This window comes from Pyxicephalus adspersus, chromosome 3, assembly GCF_032062135.1.
Source record: "Pyxicephalus adspersus chromosome 3, UCB_Pads_2.0, whole genome shotgun sequence".
Taxonomy (NCBI): domain Eukaryota; kingdom Metazoa; phylum Chordata; class Amphibia; order Anura; family Pyxicephalidae; genus Pyxicephalus; species Pyxicephalus adspersus.
The window spans coordinates 107,136,330-107,151,007 of record NC_092860.1 but is presented as its reverse complement, the minus strand read 5'-3'; the positions used below and the strand labels follow the sequence as shown (position 1 = coordinate 107,151,007).

General features: G+C 35.8%; 1 protein-coding gene across 2 annotated transcripts in view; it reads right to left on the bottom strand.

The window, feature by feature from the left end:
• The window catches only part of TRIM2 (tripartite motif containing 2), a 64,946-nt gene extending 58,547 nt beyond the window's left edge, over positions 1-6,399 (bottom strand). Inside the window, exon 1 of one of the 2 annotated variants that reach the window (XM_072405931.1) lies at positions 6,283-6,399. The gene's annotated coding sequence lies outside the window, so the exon portion shown is untranslated. Of the gene's footprint in view, positions 1-3,682; positions 3,701-6,282 lie in introns of those variants that run through there. The other variant, XM_072405932.1, reaches the window with a different exon arrangement.
• Between the last annotated feature and the right edge of the window lie 8,279 nt (positions 6,400-14,678).

Here is a 14,678-nt window from a genome sequence, read left to right as displayed (position 1 = left end):
ATGGGGCCATACTATTATTATCAGCACAAACAGGGAACACTGTACCTGTTGTAGTTCCTATTAATGTCCAAATATTCAAGGCCCTTTCCCACTATACTTTAATCAATCTTTGCCAGGGGGTACAATAGCCAGACAACTAGCTCTTTAAGTTGCCAACTAGGGACCAATATTCAGATAAGCTTTGGATTTCCTCTGACTTTCCAGGGTCTGCATTCTTGTTTCAGGAGAGTTACCTAATTTTAATAATAATAATAACAATATTCAAACACATACTACCATGGACAGGACCTCATCACCTCTCTCACTTTTCCACTAGAGATGAGCTACATAATCTTGGAGGTTACTTTGCTTTTGTAATCCTATACATCCAATAACACTTGTAAACAGATATGTGCCATAGAGGGAAGGCAATGCTCTATCTTCTTCATATATTTTGTTTTTTATCAAAAGACTTTGAACATATTCCAATTTACTATTTTAAAGTGAATAGTAAAAAAGTTTATACAGTAGTAAATGTAAATGTATTAGAAAATGTGACATAAATAAATAAAGTAGCACCCATTAGATCTAAGTGCACAAAAGCATGCTTTGCCGGTTATGAAGAAGCCATAGTAGATGAAGCATGTGAGCCACTGCCAGTTGTAAAACAGTTAAACAGTTACTGTCGCATTTGTGTATTTTGGATATAAATAAATATTTTTTTATATCAATGTATATATGTTTGACAAAACAGTGAGTTTATCATCAGGTTTTTTTCTCACCATTGCTCTGAAATTGATTGATATTTATATAGCTTCAATTGTTTTTAAAGGGTCCCTGTGCATTATAGGGAGCAACAGATTTTTTTTATAAAGATCTTGTATTCTTTCATACTGTATTTAGCTATATAAAATGTTATCCTTTTCATGTATTATGTGTTAACAAATATAGTTTGAAATGAATGGAATTGGGAAACGACAAGGATCTGGGCAACCACAAGCGGTCCATGGGAACCTAGAAACTAAATCTGATCCTATTTTAAGGGTTACACCAATAATATGAATTGATAACAGAGAGAAAAAGTTAAATGCATTGACTATGCTTGTGTGTATATTTAAAGACTAGGTGTGATCTATTTTGTGTTCTTTTTAAATATAAATATACAAGAGATGTGCTTGATGAAAATACTTTTTCAGTGCATAAATAATTTAAAAACTCCATTTCAGTTTACAGGTTTTATATGTGTACACAAAGCCACAGATATATTTATACAGTTCAATACATTTTGTGGGTTTTCTTCATGTTTTTCGGTAATAAACAACGATCATGCTTTTCTGGCCATTCTTACAGTTTATTTGCCAGGGAATAAAACATGATCCAACTTTTATAATTACGAACGTCATAAACAAAAAGTAGAAACAATTCCATCAGCTCATGGAAAACATTGCACTGCCAGCGTGACTGCTATCTTATCTCAACAGTTGTTACAGCAAGGTGAGTCAACATGATGGCCAATTTTTCCTGCTTCTAGTTGTCGATCTATATTTATCTACATTTAGCACAGTACCAAATATATTGAGAAAAAAAATCTCTTGCGCCAGTTTTCACAAAAGAAAATGAAAAAGAAAATGTAAAAAAAAAAATAAACTACACTTTCCCTTTCACAGAAAAACAGGACAGAATTTTAGTGTTTTACACCCATCACACCTTCCACAGTGCAAAGTAAGTGCAAGCTTTAAATATTCCAAGTGTCTAGGGCTGATAATTACTTTACTAGAATGATGCATAAATAAATGATAACTTTATGCAGGCATGGCATTGGATTAATATGGGAATAAAGAAATGCAAGAGGTGGCAGAACATCACAAGTGAGTTTCAAATATCAAATGCAGCTTGTTCAATCTTCACAGTACAATAGTGCTGGTAAATCTGCTCATGAGCACCCTAATTTAGGTTTTCAGCCTAGACTCCAACAAACTGATAAAGTATTCAGTACCAAACCACTTTATAATTTTATGTCTAAAGGCAACAAATACAGCCAACGCATGCCTGGAGCAAAAAGGTTCATCCTTCTTTAGGGCCCAAAAATTATATATAGACAGTCAGCCACAAAAGTGTGTCACTTCGGCTATATATTTTTCCATCTTTATTTGAAATTACATATAATACCAGCCACTATAATACAGTATTGTTTTTTTCTAATTGAACTTGAATTTTTATTTTTGACCAAACCATCCAATAAAAACTTTTTTATGTGGAAAAAAAACTGCAGCACGTACAAAATACAGGTACTTGCAGTATATTAATTACATAGACTGAGCAGTAGATCATACTGCCTCCACCTGCAATGATCTGCCTGCTGCACCAAGCTTTGTGATTGGCCTACAACCTTAAGGTGGTACAGAAGCACAAAAATGGTTAAGTGAAATAAAAGTAGAATAATAATACCAAGTACCAAGATATTACCAAATGCCATTCAGACATGAATATGTGTCACCAGAGGTAGGTATGCAGTTTACTAATTTTCCTAAAGTAGGATGGTAATGCCAAGATGTTCGGTGTCCAGATCTTTCAGAATGAGACAATTTTGAACAATTCTCTGTGCTATCCATACAGAAAGGAATTTTCGGTGCTCATGGCTTAATGCAAACTTTTTCTATGGTTCGCTCCAGAGAGATTTTAGTAAAAGTTACCCACTGATTTTAAACTACTCAGAGATGGAAACTTAAAGAAAAAAGACGATTCCTACATTCTGCTTCATCACTCTGTGGATATATTTGATCTCTATTTCGAATATGTAGTATAACTTAATATAATCTGTATATAAGTAATTGAAGGGACTATTTCAAACAAATATACACCAGCAAACAAATAGGCAATTATTTATTAAAGAACAATGTTCAGGGTGCAGTAACTCCCAGCAACCAGCTAGGAATGTTCTGGCTGCTATGGGTGAACTGGTCATGTACGACCCAGTGATGACCATTGCCTGGTAACTGTGACTTAAAGATTGGAGTGTATGAAAAATGCCAAATATAACACACTGAGATTTTACAGCTTCTTGAACAATCACAGTTTAATTTTGCTTTCTATGGATAAAGTGATTGCTAAGTTTTTTACACTTTTCCCCATCAGCCAAGTCACACAGAATATTGCGTCAATTCCTAACCAAGATAAGGACAGACTGATGTCTCAGCTCCGGTCTATGGGCAGCCATATGCGCAGTCATTAAATAAAGACCTGACTGCATGATAAACAACAAACAAATGCACAATCACTGTACAAACCATGAAACAGATGGAGCATTAAATTGTCCTCTGACCGTAAAACAGTTTATGCATCATGCACAATACGCAGAACAGCTGTAAAACAATACGCTTTGCAGTATTATGTATTTATCTCTGCAAACATCCACAATTATAAAAGTAATTCATTTTTTGTACTGTATAATCTGGTGCTACAAATCATTATATTAATGATGAACATTTCTACTACAAACCAATGTGACTTCTACATGAAATAAAGAGAATACATGTTACTAAATGTCCCCCCTGCAGATAATATTATATCTAATATTATCTAATAATATATCTATATATAATATCCATATACATGCACACAGATACCATTCTACATGTTATAGGGACAATGCTGCTATTGTATCTGCATTATCCACAATAGGAAGAAATGGAAATGTATTTACCGTTATTATACTGTATGCAATGGGATGTTCACTGTATAAGAGGCTGAGTAGTGGGAAGCTCAGCAATGCTCTGCAGTGATCTGTGGCTCTGGAGTATCTAACATATGAGCACAAAGTTTCCTTTCATTCAATGGCAGCATTACATATTCAGTGTTCTGCCTCCTATAAAATGCACCTAGCAGAATGGCGGGGCTGCCTTAGTGACATCCAATCCTGCATACGCTGATGCTGAGGCTGTTCCCACTCTCTCATTGCCATTCACCTCATTTCCCTCCATAGCACCTGTCTCAGTAGGGAACAGTTTCCACGGCAACTGCAGATGAAGAATTTTTCCTCCCAGAAGCAGTCGCCATAGAAACAAAGCCTCATGCATAAAAACCAGATTGCCATATTGTACAATACCTATGGACACCTATTATCCAATTCCTGTGGTGGCAGGTATACTGAAGATTTAGGATCATCATTATCATTTACAATTATCATTAATTATCATTTATTGATCATGTTTACATGAACAGCTTGTCTTTAGTTGCTCCCCAAGTGTTTTAGCTCACTGTTGCAGCCCTAGTGGCCGAAGAATACTCTGCAGCTAGTACACATGCTTGGTGCCCCCTTAATTGTGGTTGCCACCTTATCTACAAAAAATACCAGGCTTATTGTTTAACATTGGCAACAAGGACAATTTGTACTGGCCATATTGGTAACATTCAGGTGGCCACTGTACCCCCAATGAATGCTCACGTTGGTGTTTCACTATTTTTTGGATGTTGTGAAGCTAAAGTAACAAATGCAGCAGTGGTAAATGCCAGCCAGGACTAAGAGTTTTGTTGTATTTTTAAAGAGTATGTGCAGAAATTGCATTTACCAAAGTGGGACACTGATAAGGCTAAGTTATCTAAGAATATATGATGGAGTTCAACATCATCAGCAAAAAAAAAAAAATGCTTTTGGATACAAAAGGTTCTTGTTATCATAACCATCATTCAAATATAGACAAAAAAAACATACTGGGCCTTGCTCTTTAAAGGGTTATAAAAGGTGTGAGAAAATTAAAATAGGAGTATCAGATAACCAAAGTCACCATATGTAGGAGTCTAATTAAAAAATTATATCATGAAAATTATATCTAGGCAAGTATTTTGAAAAGTTCCCAGAAACAATTGACATTTCTTGTGTACTCGTGATTAACCCATGTTGTAATGCAGCAGAAACTGTTCGTTGAAAGCGCTCTGAATGTATGTTTAGAGTCACACCACAGTACCAGATTTCAGCAGCAGGGGGTGCTGCTTGTATATTCTTCAGAATTGCAACTTCGTAAGCTGCATAAAGGGTTTTTATTTAACTTTAAAGAAAACTTTTGCTACAAATACAAGGGCAGCCATTACTGTTCTCTCCTATTGCAAATGCTGGCCTTATAACTGGCATACAGTTTTTATGGCTGCTTGAAACATATTCCTGGAACAACTATGTCTATTAGAACTTCAGAGCTAACTTGGACTATGTTTTCTCCATACTTGTTCAGGGTAGTCACTTAGCTAGAGACAGCCAGGCAAAAAACAATGATTGCTAATAAAGTAAAGGAAATCTAAAGCCACATTAAGAAATATAAAATGCGATAAACATGCCGTCATATATGGAAAAATGAGTTCATAGTTTGAAAAAGTTTTGGTTTATTCAGCTAGTGCATGTAGAGGCTACTGTTGGCTTTCACTATACTAAAAGGCAGCAGAATGGCTACAATTTGAGCTTTTTGTCTTTAAGAAGTATACATTTCCCATGATTACTTACACTGTGTATCATGATGTAAGTGTTTCTACTTGTAGGGCCTGATTTATTAAAACTCTCCAAGACTGGAGAAGATAGAATATTATGAGAGAACGTGAGTGATCCAGAAAATCTGTAATAGATTTCTTAAAATATTTTGCTATTTTTTGGCAAATGTTTCAATCCTGGACCAGATCCATTCCAGGTTTGCTGTATTACTTAGGTTCTCCTAATATAGTTTATCTTTTCCCATCTTGGAGAGCTTTATTATATATGGCCCATTGTGTCCTGGCAAAGATCTATCCTGGGACCTCTGTGCTGGCAAGATTGTTAGCAACCATGCTGTTTGCCGTGTTTTTTTCCCATTTAAAATGAAATTTTGATTTTTTCATTTGGTCAATGCTTTTATTTTATTATGGTTTTGCATGCAATTCATTTGATGTTATTTGTTTTAAATTACTGTCACTGCTCAGCAGGCACTACACAACAAGTCATGTGATTTGTTTATTATTATTTGTTTTGTGTTTACTAAAAAGTAGCTATGAAAATTTCTTATTAATATTACCTAATGATTAATAATGCACCTGTTGTCTATCCACATTTGCATTGCTGGTGTATCAAGCTTTCAATTTCCTCTGCAGCCATTACCACAAATTCCTGAATGGGTCCAACTTCCTTCCATCATCTCTTTATCATTTTGCAATATTAATTCAGAGATGATAATTACCTTGCAGATGTCACACTATACTGCAGTCTGCTCCATGAAGCATGACATGTGAACAACTGAAGTGCTATTAGGAATATGAATATTTTACATTGCCAACAAAGGTCATTACCTAAAACCGGGCAATTACTTGAGCCATCTTCATTGCTTCTAGTTCAGTAACTGTTTCTTCATTTTCATCTGCCGGTTGTGCATCATCCATTGCAAGATAAACCTGATTTACGTGCATTGACAGCGGGCTAGGGGCTCCTGATTAGTACCAGGTTATCCTGCTGGGAAATTTGGCAGTGTTGTGAGAAGAGAATCATGTCCAGGAGAAAGGCTGGATGTGTTAAGGCATGCTACCCTCCCATTGGCATGACATCGTAGGCTGTTGGTATTGTCTGTAATACTCCTGTCTTGCCCACAGGACACCAATCTGCCAACTAAAGCTTCAGGCAGCAGACACTTGATAGGATTTTCAGCTAATCTGGGCACAGAGTGAGAACAGACACGATAGGGTGTGTTTACTAATCCAAACATAATACAATCTTGGTGGAGCAGACTTCAGCTTTCATATTAACCAGGCAAATCAATCTCCTTCCTAACACTATTCAAATTAAATATGGAAGCCGAAGCTCATGTCATATCTTAAATTGACGTTTTATTTAAAATTGGAATATAAATGTGCCTGGGTAAGTTATTACTGAAATTGGTACTATTATTTTCATCTGACAGCAAGCCAACGAAAATCAAATATCAAAACTGATAACAGTAAAAATGTACAAACTGATTTGGAAAATACATTTTTAAAATAATTTTTAGCAGATTAGAAGATTGGAATGGAAAGCTTCTAAATTAGTAAACCAAAATAACATGTTGTTCTCGATGTTGAGAAGCCCATGGTTGAATCAGGATTAAGCAGGTGAGAACATTAGGGCAGGCAGTGTTATGAGAGGCATCCTGTAGGCCCATTGGCCAAGATATTGTACATACATGGTACAGTATGGAAACATAAAAATCTTCTTTCCGTATGCTTGGCATCATGCCCTATTGTGTACAGTTTTCTGAAGAAAGTAGTTTTTGTTCATTTTGTTAGCTGACAGCACCAAGCCAATAGTATTCAATAAACAGCAAAATTTTTAGTTTATGGTGTGCTCTCCTTTACTTGGCTATGAAGATGGCCATCAAATGGGCAGCCCAGCAGCCGACTCAAAGACCTTGAATGCCAAGGCTGGTGCTTATAGCATTATAGTGGCTCAGCCTGCAACAAGAAGTGCTATTGATGAAAAGATCTCCATGTAAGAAACAATGCAAGTATTTACTTTTAAAAAAAAAGTATTTACAGTGATGTATGATGCCATATATATACCAAAAATTGGATTTTAAGGTTTATATACACTTTAATTGCAGTAGATCAACAACATGAGCTTTATTGATATGACTGGAAATAGTTTCTTAAACTTTAACGTAATATAATGGCCTTTTTGTGAACATTCAAATTTTTACAATTCTAATCAAGTAGATGCAGCCACTATCCAATAAATCATTCTTAACTACAACTCATTTCACTTTCTTTCAGTAGTGGCAGCCTGACAGCCTTCTGGTCTTTAAACAATATCAGAGTTAACCTTAATTTCTTCACTTCTTTTGGTGAAGAAACCCTTTTACTAAAGGGTGAATTGCTCCATAGTGCTTGTAACTTCAGAGACTACCTCCAAAAGTTTAAACTTGTACAAGAGGGAAGCTCTGGGGTGGAGAATACATGAGGTGTGAACAGCAAACTGCAGTGAAAATGAACATGACTACATTTTGCTGAATTTTGGGCATGGCTTGGGTTGGGGTATGGAGAAATAGTCAACATCTACAATTAGTATACACTGTACAGAATTTACAGTCCGTGGAATTGCTCCGGGAAACTTTTAAAAACACTGGTGGGTGGTTGCCAGGATACTCAACAATCCCCCAGCTTCTCTTGCATTTTTGGGACTGAATGAACTCCAGTGCCCATGTGGGAGTTATGTCATCCTGGCCCAGATAGTAAAGATGACCATAGATTACATCTAGGAAGAGAAGAAGGAAGAAAATGGTGGAACTGATAGAATGGTAACAGTTGAGTATAGCAGGGTTCAATTCTGCTTTAAGGCTCAGATGGGTGCTGTTGTCTGCTTCCTCATGTCTATAAACTATGTCTGCAGTTGAGTTGTTATCTTAACTGTGGCCATCCAAAGAAATAATAGGGGCCACTACCAAGGGGTTGATTACTGCCTACTATCGGAAAGTCAAATGTTAAAATGCTGGTTCATTAGGAGCCTGTGCAGTGGTTGGTAGAGAGAAATAACAACCAAGATGCCAACCACCTTGATCCACCCAGAAGCACCTGTTCCCACCACCCATTTAAAGTTATCCAAAGGCATATTTTAAAGTTTATTCTATTGCTTGGTAAAACAATGATTTGAATGTTTAAAGGCCTGATAATAGTTCAACTTTTATATAACTAGTGCTAACATACAGGATCAATGTTAGTAAAGAAAAGATTTAAGATGTGGTAAAATCAACACCTACAATTAGTATACACTGTATAGTCCACAGTACATGTACCCATATCCTTTAATTACAGTGCCATGCATATCTCTTAGTTTTACCTTATTGAATTCATTCATTTAAAAATCCATCATACAAAATATGGGAAATAGTGGGTGTTGTTACATTGTGATGAAAAGTGGGATACAGCAACAGGTTATGTTTTGGACTGCAGGGCCGCTGGGACTTTATCCAAATCCAAGGACAGTCAGGAGGTATGACAGGGTCAACTGAAGCCTATGTTTAGATGGGTGGTAAAATTGCCCACTTCCCTATGCCTGTAAACCGTGTCTACTACAAGCAGTGTCCCACCCTCAGCCACTCAAAAGAAGTAGGAAGCTGTCCAGTGTTGCTGGCTGGAAAATGTTGAAACGCTGGTTCATTACCATAATCTGAATCTGTTGGACAGCCAAGTGGCTGGAAAGATGCCAATCTTCTGGACCCATCTGAATTTACCCAAGACTGCTTTTAATACTTTATTGAATTACATAATATTAATAAAAATATATTTGATTATTCATGCTGCTAATTTTTAAAAAATATCTGAACATTTTTTAAAGTACTGCAATGTACTTTACAAATCTGCTCCTTAAGAAAATTATTTAAATAAAGCTTATTTAATATAGTTTGAAATAAAAAAAACGCAGCAGCCATATTTTCTTTATGCTTCACAGTGATACAGGGTAGGTATATTATTTCTCACAATGTAGTTCTATTATTCTAACTGAAAACGACACACTCCTTTTATGGCTGATATCTAAGCTGTGATTTAACAGCTAGAAAACTAGTGGCGAATCTCCTTAGTGGTGTCTATAGTGGTCAAAAAGTATTGCAATATTATAATATTTCCATGACTCCTCCTCTGCTGCATCTCTCTGTAGTTCTCTTCATTGGTGTCCATTTAACCCAAGAATCAAATTCAAGCTCCTGTGCTTTGCCTTCAAATCCCTCCACAGTTCTTGTCCCACTTACCTTTCTCACCTGATAGAAAAATACCCCTCTAGCCGCTCTCTTTACTCCTCCAATGACCTATAACTGACTTCCTCACTCATAACCTCATCACACGCACGGCTCCAAGACTTTTCTAGAGCTGCCAGACTCTCTGGAATGGCTTGCTTTCTGCTCATTTAAAAGAGCACTCAAAACTCATTTTTTCAAACTTTCTCACCCATCTTCTTCTGTCTCCTAAAACTCTCACTACTTCCCACCATTTCATATCTCTGCTCCTTGTGTGTTACTTTCCCCACTTCTTAGATTGTAAACTTTTTGGGGCAGGGTCCTGTCCTCCTGTGTCACTGTCTGTATCTGTCTGTCATTTACAACCCCTATTTAATGTACAGCGCTGCATTAAACCTGTTTAATAATATTATTATTAATATTATTATTATTAATATTATTATTATTAATATTATTATTATTATTATTATTAATAATAATAATAATAATAATAATAATAATAATAATATGGGAAAGCAAGCATGAAAAAGTGTCAAATCCGGAAATTATTATTTGAAATACTCTGAAACTCGAAATAGGCAGCCAAAAAAACTATACAGTATTTCTTAATTCAATTTAAAAATGGATTTGGACAGCACCAAATTTCAATAACTATATCTTTCAGACATCAAATAATCCTAAAACATAATTTTTTATACATTTAAAACAAAATACATTTTTGTAGACAAAACATCAGAGGATATAGTTTTGTTGTTAACAATTCTAATAAAGAAAGGTCTGTAGCCATACAAAATTAGGAGCAAGGCCTACATGACAAGGTGTGAGGCCTAGCCCAGGGGTGTTAAGGGTTAATAAAATGTAGTAATGCTAGAGGGGGCTGTGCTAGTGTGGAGGGTGGGGTAGGAGGGGATTAGTAATAGGATGAGTTAAAAGGGGGAGGCCCTCTTTTAAAAGAAAAAGTTTCCCGCCCTCCCACCCCTTCTGTTATGGTTATAATTTGAAAGTTTGCTTTGTTTTAGCGGTTGGGGTCTTAGAAGGCAAGGATGCAGTGCATTGAAAAGTGGTGGATTTTGGCAGGAAGGGATCCTCTTTGGTGGGGTCTCCCCCTTTATGGTGAACGAATGATTATGGTTCCTGAGGCGGTGCTGGGCAGCAAGGTGTCAAGGTGGAGATGCTGGAAGAGGTAAATTCCTGTTGGGTGTAGATTTTGCCTTCTGAGACCTGCAGCCTGGTTGTTTGGGTGTATAACCAGGAGTTTTGAGTTTGACAACATTATGGACATTGTTGTTATGGTAATGTAATAATAAAAGGGGGGAATTAGGTTGTCGGTTAATTAGGTTATATTCAATGTAATATGTTGGCGTTAAATAATCCCAGTTTAGTAATAATTAAAATAATAATAATGGAGTGTTATGTTATGTTAATGTATGCTTGCATATCAAAACTGTAAAATGTATTTATTTATTTGTCATTTATTTATTGTTGGATATTGTTTGTTTATTACTTGAATGGTTAACTTATTTAATGGCGGTTAAATAAACAGTTGCTTGCCAGCCAATTTAAATCCAAGTTTGCTGTTTTGGTATTTAATGGGGGAGTGGTTGGTAAGCAGGTGGGGGGTCAAGGGGAGGCGGAGGTTCTGATGGTGGTGGTGAAGGATGGGATAGAAGGTCCCAGCTACCCTGGTCAGATATTTTCATAATTGTCCTATTTTAAACTTAATCCTCCACTATTCCAGCTAATAACTACTCTCTTCACAGTAATACTGATCACTATTGTTTCCCACACTAACATTAATAGCTATTGTTTTCCTACAATTATAAAAGTTCCAGCCTAGTTTGACCCCCTTTCACATTTAAACAATTGTCAATCTTTTTTCTTTGTGTTGCTTGTGTTTCAGTTAGCACACAGCATTATTTTCCCAGACTTTGCTAATGTAGGCTAATGTAGGCTTGGCTTAGAGGAGCAGGTGTCCTTTCTTAAAACACGGAATGATGTAGTAATGGGGCCCACACCAAGTTAGTGATGCAGCTAAATCAACAAACTGAAGGTAAATGTGCAGTTAATAGCTAAACACATTTAAAAATAAAATCTTAGATATATCCCTTATTTATCTCTTTATCCTTAGATTTTATTTATTTTCTTTAGGTTTGCTTTCCTTGATAATTGTTTCAATTTATTTTACACCCCAGAGACTTATTTTAGGAATATTGAAGGTGGCTTTGAATAATCTCCAGTCTGACATCATTTCAATAGGTTTAGGAGATCATAGGCTATTTTCTTTATTATAGACCAGATGGTTTGTAATACAAGGGAGGAATAAGTTTGGTCTGAAATGCATAAGTAGGGGCTTTGTGTCCATGTGCCTTTGATCACTGAACAGGTGTATATCCAAGAAGATATGGTATATTGGTATCTTTGCTATATGGTAGTTGGTTTGATTTAAATAACTAATTGGTTGCGGTTTATATGTTTAGAATGTTTGGAACAAATGTCTTCCACTCTTTTTACTACCACAGTGGACTGGATAACCTTAGTTCAATTATTTTTTCTCACAATGTTTTTTCCTATAAACACTTTAAAACGAGAGTTAATATCTCTCTGACGGATGGTGACCCCAATCTTTGCTCGGTTTAAAAAATTACAGCTGCCAGAGACACTGTCTCTGTCTGACACCCTACTACTCGCCACAGTGCCCTACTTCCCCATGTAGACTTAGCTAAAATCAGGTCCTATCTCATTGTTACCATCATGCAGTAGATCAATATGATAAAAAGGAGTTTGTTTTATTAAAGCCCAACAGAATATTTAGTATATTTTAACTCAACTAAATACATTCAAGATAAATCAAAATAAAGTTGTCTCACAGTTTGTTTTCTTTAAAAAAAAAAAAAACAATCGCCTTTTAGCAGGCTGCAGAGAAGAACCTTTGTGTGGAAGCAGTGGTCTCTATGAAAAGTTCTTATACACCCCCTCCTTCATCAGAACTAGAGTTCTCCAATCAGCTTGCAGAGTGAGCTTTGCTGATTGGAGAGACTCAGCAGGGTGCCAAACCTCTGGAGAGAGACTACTGCCTATACACAAAAAGTAAGGGCCCTTCTATAGATCAGTCAACCAGGGCCAGGCTTTACAACTGGCTTTCTAAAGAAAACAACGAAACCTATTGATAGACCTTTTGTTTTGTTGCACCTGAAATGTGTTTAGCTGAATTAAACTGAAAATTCAATCAGGCATTAAGTTCAGTACATTCAACATGTTGACCAGATAAAAAGAGAAAACCCCCAAATAGTTGTATTTGGCATTTGAGGTTTAGGTGTTCAAGTGAAAAATGTATTCTACTGATAAAATGATATAGCTAGACAAAACGGCACCAAGGTAAGTAGGTGATTAGACTTCTGTATAATTGCATGATTACATATCTTAACTCCTAAACTGAGAACCTAGCAAAACAGTATAGGCAGATATGGACAAATGTTTAGTAAATTCTACATTAATTACTTGATTTCTGTAAGGCAGAATTGTTATTGTCTGTATAATTCTCACCATTAGGACAGAGGACTGTAAAGTGAATCTTGTTTTATTCAGAGCTGATCATGAATGAACTTTAGTGGAATACCTTAATCCTCGTTTTACTATTTTTTATTTTTGTGAGCATTATTTCAGTCTATATTGCACACCATGAAGATAAGGAATAAAGCAATAACCCCCTGCAAAATTTTAAATCCGTTCAAATTAACCATCTGCCAGTCATGTAGTCATTAGTGATGACAGTGTGATATTGTAAACTGTTACAAGAATAACAAAAAGAATCATATTCTCACATCCTCCCCTGCAGCACAATTTTGCTAATTTTGCTAATTTTATGCCTTTGTATTCCTTTATTTTTGCTTTTCATTATAATAATGTGCTTTTGTGTGTGTATATATCAATAACTAGTCAGACAGAATAAAAAAACACATTTATTCTAAGAACTATAAACCATCAGGTGGTCCAAAGGAAAACAATGGAGCTTATTAACAGTGTGGTCCAGTTTGTTGTAACAGGAAAAAAGATTCCCTTTGATTCCAAAAACAATTCAGGTATCTCCAGTGGATCATCCTGTGTTATTTCTTAGACCTTGTCTATAGTTTTTGCATTTAGAAACACAATCGGCCCTTTTTGAAACAATCTACACAGTCATCCGGAACTAGGTCCAGAGGAAGACTATTCTTTTTGTGCACAACTTAATTACACTGTATGGTGTTTATAGTCCTCTTTGTCTCTTCTGTCAAGGAATAATTAGTTCTAATTTGTCTAGGAACTTATAACAAAACAATAATTCTTGTTTCTTATGTCTACACTTCTACTACTTTTTGCAAATAAAATGCTTGGTGATCACACTAGATTTTCAACTTTCTTATTGGCCATGACCACATTTCACCCATAAAGTTGTCTCCTCCACTGTTGCAACACATAGACTGTCTATGCATCCATTGCTTGCCCTTTTCTCTACTGAGTTCTTTACATTACAGGAATTGATACCTGTAATGGTCTATGGATAGAAAGGTTACAGGTCAATTATAGGTCCCTGCCTCTGATACATGGTGAAATGAAGGACAGATCACACACAGCTGATAAACCTTCTGAATATATTTTCCATTTTGGGAATAGAAGTTTTGGGAAACAGGGTTACCAGTTGGTCTATAGGGGTGTTTTTAATTGACAGCATGTATTTTACATCTGACTTAACCATTCCTCATTGCAGAGTTCCTTAATGCCTTTTATTCATTTAGTTTTCCTTCTGTATCATTTTGTGTCCAAAACTAAGCTGAAATTAGGCTTTGTATTGGGGCAAGACACTGGCTTTCTTAGCTTTACCTTTTTCTATTCAAGAAACTATTTTATTAATACACTTTACCAAGTAGCAAAGTGTCATTGTATGCTGTTATTATTTCTATATTCTACTAGGTGGTTTAGATTTGATTGAAATAGCGTAAATAATGTTTGTTT